Source organism: Pinus tabuliformis, chromosome J (assembly GCF_031772625.1).
Source record: "Pinus tabuliformis cultivar Carrire ecotype Pingquan chromosome J, CPIR1, whole genome shotgun sequence".
Classification (NCBI taxonomy): domain Eukaryota; kingdom Viridiplantae; phylum Streptophyta; class Pinopsida; order Pinales; family Pinaceae; genus Pinus; species Pinus tabuliformis.
Window position 1 is genome coordinate 1,166,707,045 of NC_142295.1, and position 26,557 is coordinate 1,166,733,601.

At 35.8% G+C, this 26,557-nt stretch overlaps 1 pseudogene; it reads left to right on the forward strand.

Annotated features, from left to right (window-relative positions):
* Positions 1–23,112: 23,112 nt before the first annotated feature.
* Positions 23,113–25,976, forward strand: LOC149231237 (phospho-2-dehydro-3-deoxyheptonate aldolase 1, chloroplastic-like; annotated as a pseudogene).
* Positions 25,977–26,557: the final 581 nt, after the last annotated feature.

Consider the following 26,557-nt stretch of genomic DNA (forward strand, 5'->3'; position numbering starts at 1 on the left):
CAGAAAATCACTAAGTTTCATCAATAATCTCTTCTTCAATTGTGCTTGATATCATCAAAGTCAAAGAATTTGATCACTCAAATTCAGGTACATGTCAAATCATACATTTCAAGTCTTCACATCAGTTTTTTTGACATCTTGATGTGCACATGGCTCTATTGGAGGTACTCTTATACTTCAAAGTGATTTTGTTTTTCAAGTAGAGTAGGGCAGAAAAAAATAAAATTAAAAATAAGAGAAAAAATAGAATCTCAGGTGAAAACCTCCTTTGAGGTGTTTGAGATTGGTTCATTGTTTGAAATCCTCCATGAGGCAGTCAATGGGTTGGAAAAAAGAAAAGGAGAGAGAAAAAAGGTCCTAGGTGAAAACCTCGTTTGAGGTGCCTAGGGAGACCTACTAGTTGAAAATCTCATTGAGGCAACTAGTAGGCCTAGAGAAAAAAAAAGCGAGAGAAAAGAAAAACTAAAAAATCCTTGCTCCATGTATCTCTTTGATGAATGAAGGTGTTGTCCGACATCTACAAGGAACAAAAACAAGTTTCCAACAAAGAAAAAAATATTTCAAACCTAGTCAAAAGAAGTGAAATTTTGACTTTCTACTGCTTTGCTCAAATGCTCCAAGAGGACCAAGACCATGCTAATCCATCACCCTCATCTATTTCCACCATCCACTCATCATTCCCCAGCTTCTACCACTCATTTTCCTTGTTTTCCCAAAAAACTACAAGAAGACTCTGTTTTACCACAGGAAACAAAAATACATAGAGAAGAAATTTGTTCTTGCGATAACTTGAAAACCATGAATCCATTTGGAAACCTGTTTCAAGGGGATATGCATATGGATGATGGTAACATTCTCAAGCAATTTCAGTAAATTCCACTACACAATTTTTGAGAAATCAACCTCCATCACCTACAACTATGTTTTCATTTTCTTGATATCTATGCATCCATTTAAAAATCTGTTTCATGGAGAGATGCATATCGATGATGGTAACATTCCCAGGAAATTTCAGCAAATTCTAGTGTACAGTTTCCATGAAATCGACCTTCGTCACCTTCAGCCATTTTTAGTTTTTCTCGAGATCCATGCATCCATTGACAAAATTGTTTTATGAGGAGATGCATAAAGATGATGGCAAGATGCTCAGAGAGTTTTAGCTCAATCCATTCTACTGTTTGGGAGATATGGACAAAACAAGTCTGCTACAAGAGGCTATCGTGAATTACTACAGGAGTTTCCTATAGTACTATAGGAAGTTCTGAAAATCTACAGGAATGTCGAGAAGAAGATACAAGAGGCAATATGATGGAGAAATGGGTCAAAAGTTTAGGTATTCTTCTGGGAAGGTTGATATAGGTCTCTCAAAGCTGGCACATCAACATCAACTTAGTAGTAGCATGCATGTGTCTCCAACAACCATCAGATAGGTACAGGTAAGAAATATTCTTTACCTCTTCCCTTGAGCATATTATAGTTAGAAATTTGTTGTCAATGAATAAGAGATGAGGTTTTATAGGCTAAGGATGGGCCAACAGTCTTAGCAACCTTCAACTAGTTAATTATAGCTCACTCCTTCACTCATGCAATGTTGAAAAGTCAAATTATGAAGGGTGATGATTTCAAGGAATGAAGATAGCAGTAAAAGAATAATTTTTTGCAAAGGCCAAGTCACTACAGTAATCGAAGCCCTCTATCCACTTTATATTCACTATCTATTCATCATTCATCGATCCCATTTCATTCTTCAAAAAGAAAATAGAGCATCTTCTCCATTTTCACAAACATGCATCATATCTCATCACTCCCATATAGTTATAAGACTCAGAAGGAAGAAGGAATGACTACTACAGGAAGGCAGAATGCTGCTACAAGAAGGTAGAAACAAAAAATTGTCATAACACCCAAAATGATAGTGCCTAAGCGAGACCTATTCAAAAAAAATAACTCCAAGGCCATTAGAAACCATTTAGGCCATACAAGAGAATAAGAAGGCAACAAAAGGAAATGAGACATCCACCATCAAAGCAGAACTCAAACTGTAGTGATGAAAAGAGACTTTCCGAAAGGTCTCTAATATCTTTCTAGATTTTTTCCAAGGCCTAAAATATGTTATAGAAATGAGAAAAACGCATGGGAGTTAGGTTTAGGGCTTGTCCTAGGCTCAGAATATCATTTATGCTAAAATAGGGTTTCATGTAGCTTTAACAGGGTCTCATGTAGTTTTAACAGGGTTTCCTATAGGTTTCTTATAGTTTTGATAGGAATTACTACAAGATGGTCTAGTTTTCATCTAAACACATTTTGAAGGTTTCAAAGGTTTCCAAATGGTTGAACAAGGTAGTAGAAGGTTGATAAGGATGTGGAAGACCTTGCTAAACTGAAAAATATTCAAGAACCATCTTGAATAAGGGGAAGAAGGAAAACTAATGGTTTCAAGAAACAATGATTTTTCTATGCACAAACAGATTTTTTGGCTTGTCCTTGTAGAACATACATCCAAGATTCTTAAGAGAAAAGACTGAGGGGTGCATAGGAGAGAGCCCACCAGGGCCATGAATGAGGCACAATGAGGTCACTAAGTTGCTTAGAGGATGAGCAACACTTTCAGTATGGGGGTATGATGGGACTCTAAATTAGACATGAATTAAAGCGCATGCCTCTAAATTAAACATAAATTAAGGCCAACGACCATCCTTTAGCACATTAAACCTCTCTTTTTGCATTATATAATATATTTTGAACTTTACTATATTCATTAGGAGGGTTTATGAATAATTGCATATATGTTCCTAATATTATTTATTTTGTGGAATATTATGAGAATATTGGGCGGATTATGAAGATTTGGAGGAGGAGATAGTTTACGGAATTTCTCCCTATTACAGGAGGATCACTATTAAATAATAAATCAACAATATATTATGGAATTATGGCACAGGTTGTGGAACTCCAATGATTGAAAAAATCTAGGAATGTGTTCCCTACCATTTAATGCAAATTCTTAGTATTGGGAGCAGATCCACTAATCAAGGGATTTTGGTGGGGAAAACTTCCTCCATTTATGGCAAATGATTCCTAACCATTTTTTATAAGTATGAAGTCAAATTTGTCTCTAGGTGGAGATTTTCATTAGTGTTCTTGTGGAGAGAACTCGTATTTCTGCAGTTCGATTGTATTTTCTTGCAGGGATGTAATTGTATTTATGAAAATAATGAAGATTGGTGTTATGTTCAGATTATAAATATTATTCGCCTCTATAGGTATCTGAGTTTCCTTGGGCTTGGCCATCCCAAGAGCCTCAAATCCCTTTTGTATCATTTTCTTTCCTTCTTTTCACTTCTTATTCACATGCATCTCTTGTTTTTATTTCTTTCTATTTCTGCATTTGGTATTAATGATTTCTTGTTGTAGGATTGGGTTAAATGGATTATGTAAGTTATTTTGCAGCATCAAAAGAATCATTTCATCCTTGGAAAAGCTTTGTAAAGTCATATTAATCATTGAGCTACTTGGATTAGCTTTCTTATTTCGAAATCTAGTTTTATGGAACTCCTTTGTGGAAAGGAACAACAGATTTCTGCTATTTTTTAGAGGATGTTAACGAGATTCAATAAATTTGGTTCCACTTGAATTAGATCAAACAAAAATTCTAGTTCATAAAAATAATCACCCCATTTAATTTTCACTTGATTCGATTAGGCATTTTATAGATTTGTTGGCTCACTAGATCTCAATTTTCTAGATTTTCAACTAGTAATTTTCTGCTATATTTTAGCATGGGTTAACAAAGTTATTTTTGAGTGATTCCACTTGGAATGGGGACCTAGGACATCCTATTAGATAAAAAAAATTGTCCCATCCAATTTGGATTTGATTTTCTTGGTCATTCGATGAATTATAATTCCATATAGTAAATATGTAACATCTTATAGTAAATCAGGGATCATGTAGGAGAACTAGGAGATCTTGTAGGAGAGCTAGTACATCCATTAGGAAATCCTATAGTGGCTTGCTTTGAGACAAAATTGAGAAAAATCATCATTGGAGCTGGGATTAGGCACCTACTTGACCTCCAATCCATCAAAATCATTGTACTGCTCTTACTCCACACTTGTCTCCCATACCAAAGATCAAGGAAGGATTAGCATTTTCATTAACAAAGAAAAATATTTTAAAAATGAGTTATTTTATATCTACACATGCACAAATTAGTTATTACTCTCTAGATCATATTTCATGCTCACTTAGTTTAAATCACATGTGATAAATAGGGGTAAGCTAGGTTTCTTTTACATTTAGTTCATGATCTGTATGCAATTAGAATAGTTTTCTTTTCTTATACTTTCTTTCTTTCAATAGGTTAAGGTTCAATTTCAAACATTTCATTTTTTGTAATTAGTGTAGGATTTGACTTTAGTACATGCACTCCATTACATCATGACAACAAAGGAAGGACGCATTGGATGATGCACATATAGTGCGGATACCTCTTAAGTTTGTATGAACCCCGGTTGATAATTAAAGTCGATAGCCTTGGGAGTTGCAACATTCTTGTTGAAATACCAAGGCTCATCACTATGTGTGAATTCTTTTCTTCTATTTTTCTTTTATGTTGTGCTGCATTAATGATAGTGAAATTTTTATTTCTATATAGTTGCATATGCTGTTGAATAATGATGTAAATATGAATAATGTTAAGATTTTATGGGGTAAATGTAATTAGTTACTGAAGAAATGCAATATTTAAAGCAAAGAACAATATATCCGTATGAAAAATTAACACCTTGGAGAGTTGTAAGATATACGTGTGCAATACAAATACAAAAAAAGGTGCAAATTTCAATCTCATCCAAACCCCACTCTAATCAATCTTGGACTTCTTAATGTGCATATTAGGTCTTTAGAAAATACCTCCATTATAAGTAATACTACTAACTAAAAATGTTTGAAAATGCAAACATAGGAATGTGTCACAATAAAAACTCAAAGGCACCATGATATAGAATAAAATATTTGCTAGTTTTAAGTAATCTTTGCCTTTGGTTCATTCTGAAGAAGCAGATAATATCAGTGAACACTCTAGTTGAACACTCTAGTTCATTCTGGAGCAGCAGATATTGATGGAATTCATAAAACTATTGTCATTTTTAACCATGACCAGAAGTTTGGATCAATTGTCATTCCTTTAGTTTCACAGAGAAACACATAATTCAATGAGGAATATGAGTTATTAGAGATGGAAAAATAAACACATAAGAATATGAATTCATCAGTTATGGAGTTGATGAAGGATATGCAGTTACAACATACTTTACCACAAACTCACCTACTTACAGAAGCTTTACAACTTATGAGAACATTGTCTGAAAATAGGTACATTTATATTTTGAATCGTTGAATCCTATTTAAATTCAACATATTCCTATATGTTTCAGACGTCTCTACCATTTAAAAATTTATATACAAGAAATTATATAGATTTGGTTTCACAAAATCCAATGTTTGCTTCCTCAATTAGCTCTTCACCATATGAGTTCATATAGAATTTTTTTGAATGCGGGTCTAATAAAATGAGTGTGAAATACTCGTATTTTCTTTTCAAAATCTTGATAGCATTGATTTCTCATGTTTTTCATTTACTTTGGATTTACTAATTTCAATATCTAGATCAAGACCCTTGTCACATGAGTTCTTCGATAATTGTAAATACAACATCCTCTGGGAGTACACCTTGGCCTATATTTTAAAAAATAATTGTTAAAATTGATGTTTATGTTAGGAGATAAGGTCTGGTTGTAGGTATTCTACAACATCTTGATGCGAGATAGGGAGTTTCTTTTGTTTCTCCAAGACCGATTATGTATCTACAAGTGATGCCAGTGAGGTTAGGGCGAGTGTTTTGACAAGGCCAATAGAGCTTAAAAATAATTGATTCTTGTGTTCAAAAGCTCCCTAATTCTAAAGTGACACTATCCATTAGATATTTTGACACTTTATAGCTTACTCTAAATCAATGAGTTTCAATATTCATAATTGTGCCTGATTCTCAAGATTCAGAACCATACCTTCACACTAGGATCTTTTCCCTTAAAGGGAAGGGTATGTTTCTGAATCCTAAAACGCATTGATTCAATGTAAATAAAAGGAATCCAAATTTTTAATCTTGCTTCCCCTTAGTGCTATAGTTTTTCCCTAAATCCTTTAGAAATATGAGAACAAGGAAACTAATAGAGATTTTTTGTTGAATATATATCTCTTTCTATGAACTTCATAGCATGTTCCATATTGAATTTAAATTTACAACTTCTTGAGGTAATCTCATTGGATTAACATGGTGGTTGAGATGAGGAGCACAAAGTAGTTACCCTGGTGAGAAGATACAATAGAATCCGTAAGAAAGGAACATCTTCACTATGATGTCAAGATGAGAAAAAAAGGTTTTATATATCCCCTAGCTCGCATGGTTCATCCTATTCAATAAGAAATAATTATATTTTTATATTATGTATTCAACCTACCTATTCATAAATATTTCATTGTTGTCTTGATTCAAGCTGATCACTGACCTAGCTTCGTATGCTTTTAATTGTAACCTTGAGAGACTTGGTCAAATAAGATCTCTTTCCATCAATTGTGTACTACAATAATTATCTAATAGAGTCCACAATTTAAAACATGTACAGTATGATTTCCTTATTCATATTTGTGAGCATTTCACATTGTTGTAAAATGCACTCATATCAATTGGTATCACAACCTAAAGATTAAGGGTTCTAGAATTCTATAATTTCAGAACCCTTGGGATATCTTATATCCAAAATTCTACTCAAACTCTCATATCAAAGTAAAAATTGTTCTATGATGCATACACACCCCTTCTGTTTTCAAGCTACTCGCATCCAGGTAATCCTAGTCACTTGAACTTCTGTACACATATTTTGCATGTTTCTACAATATTTTGCAAATTTTCCATCATAACAATATCCATATATTTAAAACTTCTCATACTTTGAATTAAGTCTTCTATTGTGAGTCTATCATCAGTTATTGTAGAACAAAATAAGTATTCTTAGGAACAATTGGTATGAGGGATTCAACCTATGGAGTCATGAATTAAATGTGCAATGATACAAGCTAAACACACAATATTCCTTATTTAACGACATTACCACCCACAATGTATGCAATTTTTCCCTTTGGGGTTTGTCAGCACCTAGTATTTCCCCTCAAAATATGGGCTTTGAAATCTTGGTCAATGAAACTGAGGATTATATATGATGGATGGAAATCTGATTAGATGGATTGATAGGTCAAATGTCAAGAGTGAAGAGAAAAAAACACTACATTTGTAGAAAATGTTACATTGCCATGAACACTAGTAAGCCATTATTTCAAGGCTCTAATGATCAATTTTTTGATGTTATAGTAGATGTTTTTGAAATCAGTACTTGAAATTTTCCTGTTTAATTGCATTTATGATTATTTTGGGCCTACATGGATTTATGTTAAATTTTCATTTATGTTTAAATAAATTTATTACCTACTATTAAAGGTAGTAATTTATGTTGCAAAGGATACAGTTCGAAAGTACACAAAATCTAGATCAAATAACATATCAAGTCACTCTTCATCTATTCTCTCCTTCCATATGCTACTGACTTACGACATTTCCTTTGCAACAATTGGTGTAATTTCTAGTTTATATTTTTTAAGATTTAATTGTAACTTTTCTTTATCGTTATTGGACCAAAGCCCCAAAAATTACTCATTTAAAAGAACCTAGAAAATACAAACTTCTTAGGAACATGCCATTTGTTTAGCCTTTTTCTGCAACTATTCGTTGCAAAACGAACTATGCAGTTGTTGGTTGAAAAACGAACTATGCAGATAGAGGATTGCAGTTATAGTGAAGGAAAAGAGGATCATAAATAATCTAAGCATATTACTGTTAGGTGAGGCAACAATTGCATTAGATGGCCAATTGGTGGATTCCTTAGCTTAAGCATAGTTAAGCTAATATTTATGCATTTTCATCCAGGCAGGTTGGAAAAAACCAATATGAACATTTACAAAATGGTATGTGTAAATCTCATTTATCGAGTTCTCTACCAATGGTGATGTAATATAATATCTGCCTTCAATCTTAATATTTCTTATTTTATTTCCTTGATGATATGTATCATAATATCTTCTACAATGGCACTATGACCATTGTTGTAGTGTTTTCTTCTCCAAGATGTATGAAAAGAACCCACTTAAGATTGTGGATGCCAAAAAATCTCAACAATATAAATGGTTGCTAAACATTGTAGATCTGCACCAATTGATAGAAACAAAACCTGCCAAAATTTTGATCTATGCCACAATCATAGTTAAATAGCAAAAATAAACAATAATAACTCCAACGATCTAATGGAAACCAGACATACAAAGAATAGTTTTATTATAATCCCTGTGAAGGGAACAAATAAATGTTAGCAGTCCCCCTCTATGGGATGGGTCCTTGGCTATCCTCAAAAGTCTTATGCTTGTGTAGAGTCTCTCTTCTCTATAATATATAAATCCATAAAAAGAATGGTGTGCGAAAATGAAAATAATCAGAGTCACAATAGTGAGTTCAAAATTGAAAATAATCAAAAGTGAATAATTAATGGAAAACCCTAATATTTATAAAAAAAATATTGAGTTATCCTCAAATAATGAACAATGATTAAATATTATTAACCCCATTCCTGGAATAACGACTTGGAATATTTTATTATATTTGGTTAGGAGGGAAAAACATTTAAACTTTTATTTAGAAATAATAAATAAATAGATAATTTATTTATCATCTCAAGGAATTAGTTAAGGAATAACAAACAAATAAGGATTTATTTAATTATTCCTAAGGGATTTAGTCAAATTTGACAAATAATAATAATTAATTAGTGATTAATTAATTATTCTTAGATAAAAATAAGATAATCAATTATTTATCAGTTTATTTTTCATCATTGGGTCAAATATGACAAGGAATAATAATGCTTTAATTAATTATTCCTAGAAGAAAATAAAATAAATAGTGATTTGTTTAATTATTCTTCATGGGTTTAACAATAAATTACTTTAGAAAGGTGGTTTATTAAGTAATTTCTCACAATGAAAACAATTTTACTATGGTTAAATTGGCTTTACATGTGTACTTTGATCCATCTAGTAAATTATTCTAGATGATCAATTTTTTGGTCATAACAAATTTCCCCCCAATGTACGAGTGTTAGGAGAAAAATGTATGACCGAAGTATGTTGTAGAGATAGAATCACTACACAACACAGGGGATTCAGAGAGAGAGAGAGACACCAATAAAGTTGAAGTGAAAGAGGATAGGGACAAAGGGGGAGAGACTAATGCAAGTCTTCGTTTATGTTGTGGTACCAGACCTCAATGAGGTGGGGGAGGCATATCCATACCTGCCAAGATAACTTAGTACAAAAATAATGCTCGCATAACAGAGACATAAAGTAATACAATGTGTCCCATATATATAATGCACCTAGAAAAACATGAGCCAGAGCTGAATATAATAATTTGTGAGTACATGAGATATATTGGCCCTTCCCTGAAAAAATGGGTGGAGGTACATAAAACAACTGGAGATGCCCTGCTAAATAGGGAAGGGCTCTGCAAAAATGAATGGGTCATCTGAAGGAGACGTGCATGGTATGAACACTACGATCAGTAAGAACCGAATCCATCAACTTTGGAGAACTACATCTAAGGCTGTAGCATAATAAGAATGCATCTAGGCATGCAGGGGGCTACCTGAAGGGCCACGCCCTCATTTGGTCAGAAACATCTCACACAGACACGGGAATCACTGGTACAATCTATCGCATCACTGGAACATCAAGTGTATGAATCACAAACATGAAACAACCAAGTCAAATGGAAATAATGAGTCCCTTTGCTCGATCCAAGGGATCAAACACAAATGGAAGCTGTAACAAAGATACACCGCCCTCTAAACCGTTCTTTTGGAATAAACAAACTGATGTTGGCAGAATAGGGTCCGCGATAGATGAGTCAATGAGGATCCTCAACTAAGGCATGAGGGAAAATAGTAATGTGACTGATGGACTGACTCTAGGGATAATGTAAAATTTGGGACTGAGGGACAAATAGACGAATTCCCTTGTCAGAGAATAAAGTGCATGGTCGACCTGGCAGTGGCTGACTCAACTCCCGAGGGGATGGGGATAGTATCACTTGAGGCCAAAATGAGCAAAATAGGATGAATGGTATGCAAAGATGGATGGAATACTGTGACATGATATAATGAGATGTGAAATAGACTCCATGAATGTAAGGGTGACTCATCGTGGATACTCTGAACAAGGGTGACTCGATCACGCTGGCATAGAGACTAGGCCCGGTGGGGACCATCAAAAAATGAATAAATAATGGTTACTCATGACGAAAATTGACACATCGTATGAAAATTATTCAGAGGAGGATGACCTCAAAGTCCAAGTGTCACTTTATGATGAAATTCAATTTTGAGAGGTGGCGAAGTGACCCTTCATGGAAAAATAACTTCCTGGTGAAGTGTCAAACCATCAAAAACTAAGGAATACACATTATATAGCTTGATGATAGCTTTCCAATGGTGTTGACGATTCGTCAAACTGAGATATGGTTCGGTCCTAATGGGAAACAAAAAATTGTGAATTTTTCTATGAAAGGACATATTCCCTCCAATTTGGATTCATTTGCTAAGTGATCTATGGTGATGGAAAACACCCTAAATATTGTGGAGATCATAGCGAACAAACTGACCTTTGGAATTAGGATCTGTGACTTTCAGGTAGGTGGCCTTACTCATCTCTTCAATTTCAGTCGTTTATTTCCTCATTTTTGGTACCTGGAAGCTCCCTGGGAGACCCTTTCTCCTCTTCACGGTCGTATCACACTTTTTGGGCATAGAAGCATGATCTTGCTCGTAGGAAATAGGTGAAGACATGCAAGCTCTCTCATTTTGGGAAAAAAAATGTGATTTGGTGCTGAAAGGAAAGGTGGCCTACTAGCCTAGTGGGGGCTGTAGGTTGATCAATGTAGACCAATGTTTTCTTCTTTGAACTGACAAGACATGTGGTGTTTTGCAGGCATGGCAGAGCTAAAAATCAACTAGCGTGAATGGGACTTGGATACTCTTTGATTCAAGATCCAAAGGGATCAGGGAGTTCAAGAGGCGATGGCTCATTATAGGGTTCTCAAGTTGGTAGATAACCCACTGATGAGAGCAGGTGAGTCCTTGCTATCGAGAATTGTGAGTTATTGGGATCCAGACCAAGAGGGTTTTTTCATGCACAGGCACAAGATTGAGCTCACATTATAGGATATTTATTTCTTGACCAGACTACCTCCCCTCGAGGTGGTTGGGGATATTCATCTGGTGTTGCATCATGGGAGGAACATTACTGATTTTGTGGAGTTCCATTGTCCACGGGATGTACGTGTCAAGGGCCTGACTATCACGATTGGTGATCTAAAGTAGCTAGAGACATGAGATATTACCATAGTTGTGCTATGGGTCTTCAGCAGCCAAGAATTCCACTGAATCACTAGTGGGGAGATGATGTCGGTTGCGAGTGCTTTGGCTAGGTACTACTATGGGTGGGCCCAGATGACGCTGTCATTACTGAAACAACAATTAACTATATGTAGGAGGCGTTTGAACCGTGACTTCACTTTCGGTATAGTAGTGTGTGCATTCTTCTCTAAGAAGATACCCACCATTCATCCTCATGTACAGATCCAAGATGGAGGCCCTCAAGAGCCCAGGATGCGCCGCTAGGGTAGCTACTATGGAGAGGAGGAGGAGAGGGAATAGGACAGGTGTTTCGAACTGATTTTTTCATATATTTGGATTAGATGCCCCTCTACATTGATTACCCTTATAGCAGGATGAACTATCAGGGAGATCCTGACTTGCCACTTCTACCCAGGAAAGCATGGTGACCAAACGGTAAGTATTAAGTTGCTATTTTTATGGTGCATTTCATATTTTTGTCACATGTATATGGTACTGAGTGTAAAATATGTTGTATGCAGACATAGCACTGGTAAAACCAACAAGATATGGAGGACAAGTCGCAGTTCCTAGGGTTGTAGATCGGGGAACATCATCATCACGACAAGGTCTAGAGGAGAGTGCGCTACTCGCTGATCCACATCATAGATTTGATTTACTTTTGACTGGAGTTTCAGAGAACAGATGGCATGAGTTGGACGATCGATACACAGATGAGTGTACTAGACTTCACTTAGAGTCGTGAGGTATTATGCAGCACGTGGTGATGGCTGGTCAGGAAGTACATGATCTACGTGTAGGTGGGGTAGAGCCTTTGGCACGGGATCCATCGAACAATGACTAGATGTGGGGACATGTGGCTCCTTTTGATTTTGATTTTGTAACATGCTATAGGCATATCAGATGTATTTAGAGATATTGGCTCCAAAGACTTATATGATACATAATATGATTATGCATTTTTGTATGACGCTGATGGTTCTCCATGTGTTATGTTTTATGGTTGTCTTCTATGGTATACATGTGATAAATGCCAATATATAATATTATTTTCAATGGTATCTACATAGTGATTTTGGGCTCTAGGAACATGACTAAACGTAAAGATTTCAAATTCATGTACTAAGAGGTTACTCGTAGATATTTTCTAAGTAGGCCCTGGTTATACTCAGGATACACACCAGTCAATTGCATGACAGGTAGTAAGGAATGTAAACGAACATGAAGATGAAGGATGCGATGAGCAAGGACATCGACTAACAAACCTATCACTGCATCATATTCGACTTGATTATTGGTGGCAGATCCAATACATACATTGCTTGAAAGGACTAACATATGAAAGGCGATTAAAATGGTCCAGGCTATAGAGGCTAGATTCTAGGAGAAGCGACTCGCACTATCATCATGACCGATATACGTTGTGGATGATGAATCCATCTGAAAGGTGAAAAACAAAATAGATGAGATGATGTAATCTACCTAACTTCATGGCAGAAATAAAGACATGCAAATAAAATGGATATTATATGAGTGAAATTTCTTGAGGTAGAGTGCACTGGGAGAATTAGGAAGGAAATTTCATTCAGAATCCTCCAAATATATGCCCCCTTTCCTAAGTGTAGGGGTAATCAGGGGTAGACATATCTTCCATGACGTCCTCATCAAACTAGAAGATGGGTAGATGGGAGGAAGATTGACTGCATGATGTGGCAAGATTACCTGGTGGATCAACCTGAGAAATAAGGTTCACATATACATCATCTATAATGGTAGATGATGAATTGGTAGATAGAGGATCTACGGATCTCGAGACCTTGGATTCTATCAAAGGAGGTTCGATAGAAGCACACGTAGAAACCTCAGAAAAGTTTTCCTATCAGGAACTCAAGGATGATGAGAGGTAATGGATATGGCTTATGGTGTATGTCATCTCGATAGTAGGGGGAGGGATCACAATGGTGGGAATAGATTCCCCCTATTCTGGTTGACTACGGTTACAAGAATCCATGGGTAAAGGAGTAAGGTTTCCACTGTGAGTGGCCTCATATTTGCGAAGCCCTTCTGATCTGATATGATCATATATTAAATACTGATGTAGAGTTGATTAGCCATTAGTGAATTGAATGAAAACCGAAAGCATGGAAAATGAGAAAGATTGCTAGAGCAGAGCACTTTATGATAGCTGATAAACCATGAAAAAATATACAAAACTGAAATGTAAACAGCGAAAAAATAGTTACACCAGACATCGATATTGATTACGGACTTTGTCTGTGATGGACTACGTCTTTGGGTCCGCTTTGAAGATGGATGACCATTTTATTAGGAATGAGAAAGAAGAAGTGGATTACACAGTGAAAAGACTAGACTGAATGTTCACACAGGCATTTCTGGTTACTGTCATCAGATATCTCTCTGAACCAGCTTTCCAATGCCGCTTATAGTTTCCAAGTCTCACTCCCGATGCTCCCAAAATCTTGAAAAAAAAACAACCTATATCCTTCCAGAACCTGCACATGAAAACTGTAAACTCTCCTCCTTGTCTTCAAAGAACAAATCCACCTCTTAAAGGCCTGCAAATGCATAATAACATCCTTTGACTGATTTAGGGATGAACAAGCTAACTTTTGGGGTTGAATAGGTTTGTTTTTCAAACTTAGATCCTATTCATGGTATTTGAATTATTAAAAAGATTAATTAACAAACAAAAAACCCAAAATAACATTGGAATAAACCAAGAACCAAAAATGGTGAGCATTAACTAGGCGGAGGTGTAACCGCTGCATGTGAGCACTACTATAATTCTGTGGTTAACCCACTAGTTGTTTCGGTTGGTAGTGGCGGTGACTATTGCATGTGAAAGCTACCTGTCACAGTTGACTCCCCATGTGGTTAGGCTGCGGTTAGCACTAACAGTTAAGAAACTCCGCACTGTTAATTCAAATGATCACATGGTGACTGTGGTTTTATAACCTTGCGCAGTTACATAATCTGACTGTCATCTCGATGGCTTTATCAACTCCGCTCATATGAGCCTGTTCCCCAACGGTTCCGACGTGGTTAGATTTGGTGTTTATGGGACTATGTTGTGTGTTTTATTTGTATTTATAATGTTTTAACATTGTTTAACATTTATAAATAGGCCAATAGGGGTATTTCATAGGTTTAGGACTATAAATTTTAATGTTTTTCAATGTATTATTAATACATAGATGTAATGCATTAATACATGGATTATAAAGGCTAGGATAGATGTATTTTGAATACAGGTAGGAATTTAGGTTTAAACATGGATGTAGAATAGGTTTTGAACATGGTTTAGAAATAGGTTAGAGTGCATTAGAATTCTTAGGGTAGCAAAGATGATTAAGATAGCTTAGGTGTTAGGGTTTAGGTCTAGGCTTAGGTAAACAGTTTCATTTAACTATTCAAAGACCCATGTCAACTCTGCCCAGTGACATCGGCAAAACTGAAGTCTTCACTAGATGATCGACCCTACAACATCCTTGTGGTCTCTGTGCGACATTCGTCAACATTGCACAATGACGACGATCACATCTTCGAAACTAACACTGGTGACGACGAGAAGACTATGTCATCAACTTGGTACTTTAACTTGAACCCTTTTACACAATCTACTATATCAAACATAAATCCTGCAAAGTCAAACGACAAAACACATGTCATCGACCAAACCCTAGTGGAACTATCGATGACACAAGTCGACAACTAGGTACAAAATCACATCAATTGAACGCCATGAAACCATAACATTACCTTAACTTGATCATAATCAGCACGGTCGATCTGTCGACAGTGAATTAAAGTGATAACGACACTAAACGACACCCATGAATGCTGATGACGACACTTTGAACACTTGTGCATTTGCATCGATGGATCCTCTAGATCACCTTCAAGGCAATCACGAAATTCATCGATACAGGGGCAACAATGGGAATAGTGACCATGATGATCACACAAGGCGCAAGGGTGATTTTTTCATGACTTTATGAGTTTCTTTAGTTGACTCGACAAGTTAACGTGGACTTCATGGATATTTTTTTCATGAACTAAAGGTTTGAGATGAGGAAGTTTGGGACAATTATTGGTGGTGTGCCCTACCAATTTACACAAAAGCACATAGACATGACAACTTTGGGTACTTAGGGGCTGGAGGATCTTGGGGAGCCTTGTATTTTGGTTCTTTCCTCTTATATTTTCCCATCTATCTAGATGCGTGTACAATAATGATGGGTTCTTGTTGAGGTTGTAATGGAACTGAAGCAGCGGCAGGGGCTATAGGGATCGGTTGAATAGAGGTCAAAGCATGATAAGGTATTAGCTAACCATCTAGAATTATTCCAGGGGGATCGATGCACCATACTGGGATGCCCAAAGTCATGTGAGGAATGACTGATGAAGCCATGATAGGGACCAAAAATACTCCCGGAGGGGGAAATAAGAAAGGTATCTAGCCCGCAGAGTAATGTACCAAAGGAATATCTCCTGGATGGTTGACACCTGGAGGAACAATTCCTGGTGGAAAAATAGGAGAGGCACCCATGAAAGGAGGAGGTCTAGGGTGGGTGGATCGAGAGGGCTCAACTGGGATGGAAACAACAGGGTGTTGAGGAATTGGTTGTTGATCGAATGTACCAGACTGCTTAAGGGAAGCCTGTGACACTTGTAACATGCAAATGCTCATAGAGTTAGGCTCTGAGATGGGAGGGGGAGGACCAGGGAAAGCACCCAACAATGAGGAATATTTATAGACTCTGGGTGAAACACTGGTGAGAGGAGGTGAGGACTGCTTGTCCAACATTGAGGAGGTAATGGACTCAAGGGAGGTCACAGATGCAAGCTTGTAGTAAGTCTACTAATCGATGGTAACAATATTCCCTTCTTGGGGGAAGCACAACTTGCAGAACACTGCAGACACAACGGATGCCATGAGATATGTGTAACTATCACCTAAGACAATCTGATAATCCAAAGGGGCATCAATAACCTCAATGTCGACATGGAAAGTATGGCCTGCAAGGGTCACTGGAGAGTTGCGATAAATGGAAAGATACTGGAAGGAGTGTCTGACCTAAACACGCAAAGTGATGGTGGAGGTAAACAAATCAGATGACTTAAGTTGTTTCCAAATAGTAGCGGACATCACATAGGTTGATGCACCTTCATCAATAATGCATCATGATATGATGGCATTACAAACTCTAATTGGTATATCGAAAGCAATAGGTGAAGGCAATGGGGGATGTTCTGATGTATCGACTGGAAAGACAATCAAACAATTGTCAAAAGGATCTACTGCGCCCAAGTCAATTAGTAGAGCTTTCTTCTGGGATGGGCACAACTCTAGGAGTTCCAACATCGACATGGCAATAGTTGGTTGGGCCATGTCATCTACTATATTGTACGTATGGGCAGCTTGGTTAGAAGTCGCATTACAACATAATGGTCCTTTTGGGATCTTGGAAATTGCCTCAACTTTAGGTTGAGGGATCTGTAATGGACCATTTGGTATCATAAGGGGCTCAGCATATGCTTTGGTTTTGGCAGATGAAGTCGATGGCTTGTCATATTAATGTGACCGAGCTTGCAAGTTGATATTGGAGGGGTTAGCCTCATCAGAAAGCCTCATAATGATCTGGTAATCACTAGGACCAGAAGGTTAGGGGGGATGGGTCACTTGACCAGAATAAGGTTGGGTAGATACAAATCCTTGCTGAGGGAAAGGGTTTGTAAGCACTTTCAGTTGAGATGATGAAGGATTCTGAGGTGATTGTTGACATCTAAAAGATTCTTGAGCTTCCCACATTTGGCACATATGGGGCAAGAGAGGACACTCATGTGTATAATGGCCATGTACACCACAACATGCACAAGCCTTCTTCATATGAATAACCTTGTTCTGCTTGGGCTAGCTACCCTATTGTTGGTTGTTGGTGTTAGGTTGGTTCCCTCGGGTTCACTAGGTTAATTACCTTGATTACCCTAGTTAACCTTGTTACCCTTCCCCTCATTCTTTTTCTTCGAATATTGGGGATTGGTCGCACTTTGCTATGCAAACACTTGACCTTGAGGGGGCAGTGGCTGCTAGGACTGTGGATACATGGGAGGTTGTGGCGTTAATGCCTAAGGGGCTAGAGTGTTGGGTGGTGCATAAGAAGGAGCAAAAATTTTGTAGATAGGTTGGGGCCCTAAAAACATGTTTCTAGCAAGGGGTATAAGTGTTAGAGGAACTGGTGCCCCTCTGTGAATAGCCATAATTTTTATGAGTATATGGTGATGGGTGTGAAAGCATTGCAATGACACCGTCTATGGCATGGGATGCCCTCGGTGCATTGGCACTTCCAAGACGAGGGAGGTCTTGAAAGATGGTATAGACATAACCAGATTGTGGAGAAATCAGGTCATATATTAGAGCTGTTTAGAGAGCCTCTTTCTCGGTTTGAGGAAAATGGGTTGCAACAAATTTTCCAATGGGTGCTAAAAGGCTCCTAAGAAACCAATCTAGATAGACACAGTCTTCGAAGGGTAGGCCACGACATGTGCTCCTCCTTCAACACCACTCTTGAACATGGTCAGAAAGGTGAGTGGTGGAGGACTGAAAGAATGAGGGCAATAGCTTGATACCAGTGTCGTGTCAAGGAGGTAACTAGAAATATGAGAGGAATTGTTTAGCAAGCATCACAAAAACGGAATGAGATGTGGCGGGTTGGTCTACATACCATTTTGTAGCGTCTCGAGTGAGCATGCATTGGAATAGCTGAAGATGAATGGAGTCATTGGTAATGGAGTTGGATGTACACCACATGTGGAAGGATCGTACATGGTTGGTAGGATCCTCTCTAGCATTACCCTCAAACTTTGCGATGTCTTAGGGAGGTTTAGTCGGCATAGATGACCAACTAGCGTCGTGGTGTATGGGGTCATTTATCAACTGGCTAAAATATGATAGGCTTAACTCAACCATAAAGGGGAGCATGCGGACTGTTGGAACTATTTCTAGGATTGTTCTACTTGATGTGACCACTAGGATGGAACTGGAGCCAACACTAGGTTAGGTTCCTGTGCCAGATGTGGGTCCAGACATGGTGAGGATATGTGATGAAGGAGGTTCAGAATAAAATGAGGAATCAAAAGAACTAGGAGAAGAGTCAGCATCAGGACCATGAACTTGAACTTGACGGGGAGGTGTAATATGCTAAAGCAAAAACTGGGGGTGAAGAGCTAATAGTCTTCGAGACAAACACTTGGGTGGTGCAATGATGGTAAGACACACATGACATGGAAATGGTGAAGGGAGACCAACAATATGCCTTTGTCTCGATGAGGGGAGATAAATTTATTATGTTAAGTCTTGGTTTTGTAGTGGAAACCAAGCGCCCTTCGCTTAAGGTGTGCTTATGTGTGCGAGTGTATTTATTGATTAAGCCTGTATCATGTTTGTAAAAAAGAAAAACGATTGCTGAAAATAAACTGAAATTAACAACACAAAATGAAGAGCAAAACAATTAACTAAATGCCACCCAAACTATGTTTGCAAACACTGTGCTGGTTGGTGGCTACATTGATGGAAAATACACTAGAATGGTCAACAGATCTAAATGTCGGTGTGACTGGGATCAAGTGACACTAGTTGTTCGAAAGTGGTGCAACAAGAACAAAAAGTTAGAGAGTAAGATCACTGCAGAAAGATAGGGAGATGGGTGAAACACCTAGGGCAACCGATGGGACACCAAGGTGAATGAATAAACAAGTTGTAATGTGAAACTATGGATGATGACAACCTATCTTTATAGATCTGAAGCAAAAGGGTATAGATCTCGAAGATATGGTTGAAAGCGCTGCAAAAATTCAAACTACTCAATCAGCTAAACTCCTCTTATAAAGGTGGAAGCGTACTAGAAGGCCTAGGGGGCCTAAATTCCACTTCGATGAGTAATCATAGTAGATCGAGGCCCAAGTGGGATGGGAGAGAGGTTAGACAACCTAGCAGACAGCTCTCTAGAAACCCAGAAATAGATTTGAGAGAAGCTAAGAAACCCAAAAATTATAGGTACTGGCCTTTTTTCAGGTGGAATCACACTTTTTGGGCTGATAAATCTACTCTGGCCTCTATATCACTCTTTTTAGGCTCAAAATTGTGATTTCTACTCCATGGATCCCAGTTGGCAAATCTTAGAAAAGGCTATCGCCTTTGTCATGGCTGGTTCCTGTGACCTGCGAAAAATACTAGAAACCTTGCAGAAGTCAGAAAGTTGATAGATCTAGGGTTAAAAAGCTAGGAAACATTAAGAGACTTGAAAAAAGAAGAAACCCTAATCTTAAAACCAAAGGTCGCCTAGGTTTTTGGATCTGAAGTATAAAACCAGTGGAGTCACCAATTTTTGTGATTGGCAGTAATTAGAAAAGTCCCCAACAGAGTCACCAGTTTTGTTGTTGTGTTTTCTTCTCAAATATGTACAAAAATAACCCACATAAGATTGTGGATGACAAAAAATCTCAACAATATAAGTGACTACTAAACATTGTAGATCCACAGCAATTGATAGAAACAAAACCTGCCAAAATTCTAAATTATGGCACAATCATAGTTAAACAACAAAAGGAAATAGTAATAACTTCAATCATCCAATGGAAATGTGATATAAAAAGAATAGTTTTATTATAACACCTGTGAAGGGAACAAATATATGTTACCATTCCCCCTCTATGGGATGGGTTCTTGGCTATCCTGAAACGTCTTCAACTTGTGTAGAGTCTCGCTTCTCTATAATGTATAAACCCAACAAAAATATGGTGCACAACAATGAAAATAACCAGTTACAATAATGAGTGCAATAGTGCAAATAATCAAAAGTGAATAATGAATGGAAAACCCTTCTATTTATAACAAAATATTGAGTTATCCTTGAATAATGATCAATAATAAAATATTATTAACCCCATTCTTGGAATAACCACTAGGAATATTTTATTATATTTTGTTAGGAGGGAAAAAGTATTTAAACTTTTATTTATAAATAATAAATAAATAAACGATTTATTTATCATCTCAAGGAATTAGTTAAGGAATAAAAAACAAATAAGGATTTATTTAATATTCCTAAGCGATTTAGTCAAATTTGAATTAATTATTGATTAATTAGTTATTATTAGAGAAAAATAAGATAATTAATGATTTATCTATTTATTTTTCATGATTGAGTCAAAAATGACAAGGAATAATAATGGTTTAATTATTTATTCCTAGAATAAAATCAAATAAATAGTGATTTATTTAATTATTCTTCATGGGTTTAACTATAAATTACTTAACAAAGGTGGTTTATTAAGTAATTTCTCACAGTGAAAGCAATTTTACTAAGGAAAAATTGGCTTTACATGTTGTACTTCGATCCATCTAGTAAATTAAGCTAGATGACCAATTTTTTTGTGATAACAAAACACTACAATAATTCAAAGTACTTCCACACAGTTTAGCCTCCAAACGTTGAAAACACTTACACAGTATTATTTAATGTATAATACTTTTGATTTAGATTTGAAAACCAATATGGGAGTAACTTGGTTCTATTTTAAGAGGTAAACAATAAATGATATTTTATTATAGAAAACCTTAACCATCTATGGATTTTGAAGTTTGTTGTTTGAGCTCTTCACATGCTTTGGCCTCCACTTAATTATTTAGAGTATTTATCAGTTTTTTTCTTTGTGATTTTTTGTATGGAAATTTTAATATATGGATTTTAAAATTGGTTCAATGTGCCTTAATGATGTTTGCATTTCATAATTGAGTTTGTTGTACGTTACTATTTCTAATTCTACATGATTTGGTCTCACTTTCCACACTCACTATTAATCCTCTAACCTTTATAAGGAATTCCATGTGAATGTATTTAGTGTGGTCATCTCCCAGTACCATCTTCCATGAATATTCCCATATATTCATTCTCCTCATTGTAAATATGGTATCTTCCCCACTAAAATTCAAATATTTTCTTCTTTTATTGTGAAAACGAGATTACTATTTTGTTTTGATCTCAACCTAAGTTGCTTTTATCTCTAAATAAAGACGTAAAATATGAATGATACTTTATCATAAAAATTATTTCAATTAATATTAAATTTATGGTTATAATATTTCCATGACCCTTATACATCCACTCAATTATTTGGGCTACTTATCAATTCTCTTATTTTTTCTGTTACTTGTATGTGTGCAAATTTTATTGTACATTTCATAACTGATTTGGGTGTACTTGGAAAATTTGTAATTCACCACAAAATTTGTCTCGCACCATCAATACCATAGTCTTAGAAGATATTCACTAGTATTAGGTCCACTATTTTTTTAGCTTAGTCTAAATAATCGATGTTTTTTCTTTTTTCTTGGTTAATTTTGTCTAAATTTTAGTAGAGATTTTTTACAAGAATAAGCTTGAGTTTTGTAGTTTACACAATCCATGTGTCTAAGGGATTTTCAAGTCACTCAATCCATTTATTCATTCGAAAATGGATTTCAAACAACAAGAAATCACAATCTCCCCAAAATTGTATCGTTTGATTCCAAAAACATTGGCCCAAACTTGGATTCGTTAGACTATGTCATTTTCCTCTATCTACCACTCTAGAATTCAATTTATAGGATTATTCTTTTTAAGCTAAGGATCATATGACTATCATTGAAAGCTATTGAAGCACTAACAGACCACTATGTATTCAATGAACCATGGACAATTAAAACTATGTATAATTGAGTAAATCATGGAGTCCTACTATTTTACTATCCCATATGATTCCATGTTTTTTTTTACTAAAAAAGGTGGTAGTCAATACCTTGACCCCATCCATTCTCACTCATGCAAATAATGCATGTGGATCACATAAATTTTATCGTTCCAAACAATGAATGTTATTAATGAGTTTTAAGGCTTTGCCTTTGATGTACCATGTTAGACTTTTAAGTAGCAGAGATCAAACTCAAAGAGAGCTTTATTGTGGATTCTCTTCAAACTTCTTCTTCAAGTTGATAGAGAGTATCAACTACTGAAATCGATGTCTATTTCATGCCATAACTTTCTTGTGAAAGTATAATCCCCATTTCATTAAATCATCACTCTATTTTTCTCCCCTTTTGGCTCAAAATTTTTGTGAATAATAGCATTTGTTGCTTCACAAATGTCTGTCGCAAGTTCTTCACTACTTCGAACAAGATATTAGGAAGGATAGTGAAGGAAAGTGGCTTCTATAATGCACTGAATTAGAAAATTTTCGGAAGAGAAAAGGAGATTAAAAGGAATAATATGACAATTATATTTGAGGTTATTCATCCATGCGAGTATCTATTCATGGTGGATACTTAATAGTTGTAAATTCAAATATTCCCTTCAACTACCCCAATACCCAGTTGTTGAAGACTTTGGAGCTTTTTGTGGTCATTCTGAATGCCTCTCCTCCTCTCCTGTTTTTCAGAGAGACACTAAAACTAGAAGAAAGGCTTCGAGAAGTTGCGATGGGGAACACTTTTCTACTACAGGGAGGGGATTGTGTAGATAGTTTCAAGGAATTCAATAATAATAGCATATGATATAACTTGTGTGTTCTCTTGTAGATGGGCATTGTTCTCATGTTTTGAGGATAAATTCCTTATATGAAAATAAATTCCTATTCATGAACAAAAATTTAAATTTTCTTGAAAAGTTATATTGTTTCATAGAGAAGGAAGAGATTTCCTTTAAAAGTCAACGCTTGATGCTACACTCGGGTCAAACAAATTGTACATAATACTAATTGAAATTATAAATATCATATATTTTCTGCATGCTTCAATTCTAACTATGATTTGAGCCTTCAATAACTTAAATTTCATTTTAGATTAAAAATTTTCTCCCAAGGAAGAGGTTCCAATGTTCAGGAAGAGTTTGCTTTGGTGCAAGTTGGAATTTGTAGTGGTAACAAAGGATTAGCTAAGAATGATTTTTCTTCCGTCTAAGGTTAGGTAAATGGCCAGGTAGTTTTCTAGAACCATATCAAATGATTTTGAAACTGTGAATGGTGTGACACTACCATGTTAAAGAGGAGATAATATTAATGGCGATACTTTCAACTTAAAAGCTCAACAACCAAATACTGAAAGCACGGTTCATGCTTATTGAAAAGTTGTTGCAACCCTCAACCTTATTCTCACATTTTCAACTGGAGGTTATTCAATAATGCAATGCATTGTTCAGTAGAATTTGGATTTCACCTCTAACAACGAGCAAGGGGAGAAGTAATAGTTTCACTATGCCTCATAAAAGCTTTCAAAATTCATTTATAACTTTGCATTCTTGTTTCTTTGCAAGGCATTAAATTTTTTTTATGAATTCATCTATATATTATTGTTCTCTATCCTTGATAATATGTATGTGTTTAAGGTATATGGATCTTTCTCATCATGTCAAAAAAGCTCTCAAATTCGTCTCTCCCTGTGGTCTTACAATTGACCATCCCATTATGAATTCCACTAAATTTTGGACATCCCATGAATGCATGATACTCCCATATGATCAAGCAATGAACATAGAAAAGTCCAGTTCTAGAATATGGTATGATTTCTCTGGTCATATCTTGTGGGTTGGTGAACACACCAAGAAACGTGATGGTGAACATATTGAGTTCTTGAGAGGTGTCATTAATCCTATAGGTCTCAAGGTACCAAAATTTCAATGCTTGTACCTTTTCTTGTTGGTTTGGTTATGGAAAAATGCAAGGTTTACTTCTTCGAAACTGGTAGAAACAAATATGGGCAGGTTGGAGATAGTCATTTATACATTTTTTCAACCCGCCCATTAAAAATGTTTCCTAATTTCTAGAAACAATCATTAAATTGTTGCATAGTAGAGGATGTTTTCCTTTGGATTGTGTGTTTTTATAATGATTGTACAAGGAAAATTTTTTCAAAGAAATATATTTTCCAAAGAGTACATAGGATGTTGGGAAATTGGTAAAATCATGGCAAGGTGGAACCATCAGTATTTCATAGTTTTAACTTTCCCATTCATCTTCCTATGTAATCGAAGGTAACCTGTCAATAAATTTATTTATTTTTAATCAAGGAATCAAGACATGTGCAAATTTCGATCGAATAGGTTTGGATTTGACTTAGACGGATTGTACTTATACTCCTAAGCCTAATGTAACTGCTCAAAGGCACCCTAGGCAGGGAAACTAAGTTTCAAATTTTGATAGGGAAGAATACTAATTAGTAAAATATTTCAATTGTGTGGAATTCCACCATTTGAAATAGCCTATTTCATATTAAATAATGGTTACCTCTATCTATTGGGTTTTTTTAGCCACCAAAGAGTACATAGAATGATAGCCATCATTAATGGTCTTTCCCCTTTCCCTTGTCTACCAAGGAAATATGGGAAGACCACCTATTTGGGAGGTCAAAATGTTTTCTTGAGAAACAAAGAGAGCTCATAATTGAATCACTATAACATCTAGAACTCAAAACTTTCTTGCTTTAATGATATCTTTCATTATTTGTTCAAACATCCTCATATATCATTTAAAACGTGTGAGGTGTCCAATCTCATAATGTAAAACATACTCCAAACAGGTTTGTAACCATTCTGATAATTGGGTGTTGGTTAAAACCCAACTATATTGGTTGTAATTTCAGTGTAGATACCTTGTTATGTTGACTTAGGTTATTGATTTAAGGATAATAATTTCATAATATAAAACAAAATATGGAAAATCTAAGCTCTTTTTTATAATTTAATTAGATGAAATATATATGACTGAAACAAATGGGGAAAATTAAATTTATAATAATATAAATGTTTTGGTTTTTGTTTTATGATATCAATACTAACTGTTTTGGTGTTATGACTAATTTTATTGAGTCTTGAAATTAAATTTTGGGAAAATTTATTCAGTTGCAATGATATTCTTTTTTTAACTGTATATTTCTTGTTTGATTAGGCCATTTCTCTATCTAATTCTTTGAATTTTTCAATGATAACTCCTCTTGGAATGTTATATGGATGGGTTCACATGATGTTTTTCTTTCTAAGAAGCACTTCATGTTGTTTGTGAACTTATATAAGGATTTCTAATTGACAATCTAGTGATAAAATGGAGCCAATAGAGTCAGTGAATATTTGTGAGATATTAAACCCTACAAATAAATCGAGGTGGATGAAGATAATAGTATGAATGGGAGTTGACAAATTGACGTTGAAGCTACCCTATTTTATGAAAGCCGTGAATTAGGTAGGCTTGATTATTACATGGGTCAATGACCCTATGCGTGGGAACACAATTAAAGCACGTTGTGGGTTGAGGACACATACATTTGATGCTATATGGGTAGTTCATTCTTAAGCTCTCAATAAATATGAAATATTTCCCAATAGCTAAAACTTTCCACTACATAGGAATTTGAAGATTTCCCATGTTTCCTAACAAGGAACAGTGCAGGTTGAAACCGAGCTCATCATTTACTTGAAATAAGCAGGTTAAAATAGAGATAAATAGTTAATCAAGATCCATCAATCACATTGTTTAGAATGCATGAATAAGATGATTGAAACCATGTCCATCCTTTCCTAACTAGAAAAAATATATAAGCAAATTAAGACCATAAATAAGTGTTTTATTCATGATTCATTAATTACATAGATTAGCTTTGAAATTTTTAAGTGGATAATAGTTTTTCATTGCAAACTCACAAGGTCTAGAATAGTTGGCAACAAGTTGTTCTATTAAGGCATTTATTGTGTGAAGGTTGTGTTGGGCAGCGGATCCCCCACGTAACGGTTTTGGGGCTTAAAGCCCATAATTTTAGGTAATAGTATGGAAAAAGCTCCACAAAGTGCACGAAGCGCGAATTGTAATGGGTCCAGTCAAAGGGTCGTCCGCCCGAAAATAATGTAAAAGAATAGAGAGTGAGTCGGTCTGCCCAT